This window comes from Saccopteryx leptura, chromosome 1 (assembly GCF_036850995.1).
Source record: "Saccopteryx leptura isolate mSacLep1 chromosome 1, mSacLep1_pri_phased_curated, whole genome shotgun sequence".
NCBI classification, from domain to species: Eukaryota; Metazoa; Chordata; class Mammalia; order Chiroptera; family Emballonuridae; genus Saccopteryx; species Saccopteryx leptura.
In genome coordinates, this window is record NC_089503.1 from 386002634 (window position 1) to 386004962 (window position 2329).

Here is a 2329-nt window from a genome sequence, read left to right on the forward strand (position 1 = left end):
TCCCCGGCTCCCGCTCAGTCCTCCCCGGCTCCCGTGTCAGTCCTCCCCGGCTCCCGCTCAGCCCTCCCCGGCTCCCCCGTCAGTCCTCCCCGGCTCCCGCGTCAGTCCTCCCCGGCTCCCCCGTCAGTCCTCCCCGGCTCCCGCTCAATCCTCCCCGGCTCCCCCGTCAGTCCTCCCCGGCTCCCGCGTCAGTCCTCCCCGGCTCCCGCTCAGTCCTCCCCGGCTCCCGCGTCAGTCCTCCCCGGCTCCCGCGTCAGTCCTCCCCGGCTCCCGCGTCAGTCCTCCCCGGCTCCCACCACCCACGTGGGAAAGTCCATCCCCGCCTGGGAGTCAGCAGATCCGGGTCTCCAGCTGGGTCTACCTGCCCGGTGGAGGGGCCTCTAGGGAGTCACCCCTCTGCAAGCCTCTGGTCCCTCTTCTCTGGAATGACAAGAGAAGTCGGGGTGAGCTGTCAAGTGTGCTCTTGCAAGGGGCTGTGGTCCTGGCTTCATGGTCAACACGTGAGCGTTCCCGAAAGGGAGGGACGATGAGGGGCCCCTCCCTCCTGCCCCCTCCCCACCCCCTGCAGCCACCGGAAGGTTTCCAGAGTGCCATGTTCTCCTATGCCTCTGTGCCATCGTGATTCTATTCCCCTTGCTGTTCCCTTCATTCACTTCTCTGCCTACAGACTCTGGTGCACCCTCAAGGTCCACCCTAGGAGCCCCCTCCCCAGGGAAGCGCAAAGCCAGGCCCCCAGAGCAGGCGGATTAACCTCTCCTTCCTTCGCGCTCCTCCCGCTCCTTATATGTGGGTCCGCATCTGGGCGAGGGCGGGACAGTCCCAGGTTCAAATACTGTGGGTCAGTCCCCAGAACCGTGTGAGAGCACAAATCTGGATTCAGGGTTGCAAACTGTAGCGGCTGCGGTCCCCCTCCCTGACTGGGGCCATCACATGAGGTCTCGCTGCCCATTTATAATTAAAACAACAAGAGCCAACACTTTTGAAGGCCTGTGCTGGTTTTCTTACTCACATGATGTCACTGAAATGTCACACTAAAACCCTAAGAAACGTATCCCCCGCTTTAAAGGTCAGGAAACCGAGGGTCAGTGAGGGTAAGGTGCTTGTCCAAAGTTGCATTAACCGGAAGCGACGGGGCTTGGACTTGATCCCAGGTGCGTCCACATCCGCGGTCCGTGCTCTTCGTCAGCACTCCATCCGCGCAGCAGAAAGAGGTGCTGGTCACGGGGCTCGCGTTGCAACGTGGCTCTTGTGTCCACCCACGGCCAGGCAGCTCTGAGTCGGTCCTTTCTCCTCTCCTCACTGTCTCTTCCTCGGGTTCAGAGCCTCAGGAACCTGCCCTCCTGAGAGCTGGCTTGGGGCAGCGTCCGATCTGCGCTTCAGCCAGACGTGAGCTGGGGGACATAGAACCTAGCATTGCTGGGAAAGCCAGCCCCGTGCCCGGTCCCCTGCCTGTGTCCCTGTGTGGGGACCAGCCAATGACTGCTGCCAGTCCTGGCCCCCGGGGTTGGCTGGGGAAGGGAGGGGCTACCCCTGCTTTCCCCTGATGTGGGGATGTGTTATTGCGGGGGAGGGGGGTGCTGCATGGGAGTGACAGCGGTCAAGAGTGGGGGGCCCCAGGCGCTGCCACTTACTAACCTTGTGAGTTGAGGCCTCTCTGGGCCTCAGTTTCTCAGCTATACTATGAGCGTAGCAATGGCCCCAACCTCACGTTGGAGTCGGGATCAAATGAGGGAATGTGTGCGTGTGAAGAGCCGCTGTTGAGTGATAGGCGGCCGGCAGCTGGTGGCTGTGGCGGCCCGCTGAGCGCCTCCCCCACCCTGACCCGCCAGCGCGCCCCCTTCCCGCCAGCACCTGGCCTGCGTGTCAGGTGCTCCCGACAACGTTGCTCCCAGGATGGCTGATGACATCCTGCAGCATCCTGGTCAAGGGAGCCCCGCTGACTTACAAGGATTCATCTCCTGCCCCTGGGCACATGCTCCTCAGATTCAGAGCCACAGGAACCTGCCCTCCTGAGAGCTGGCTTGGGGCAGCGTCCAATCTGCGCTTCAGCCAGACGTGAGCTGGGGGACATGGCTCACACATGGGGACACATCCCCACATCAGGAGAAAGCAGGGGGTAACCCCTCCCTTCCCCAGCCAACCCCGGGGGCCAGGACTGGCAGCAGTGACTGGCTGGTCCCCATGCAGGGACACAGGCAGGGGACCGGGCACGGGGCTGGCTTTCCCAGCAGTGCTAGGTTCTAAGATTATGGGGTTTCCTGGGGTAGATGCAGACCGAGAAATGGGGGTGGCATCTGTGGCCTGGCCCACTCCTCTGCCAGGGGAGTCC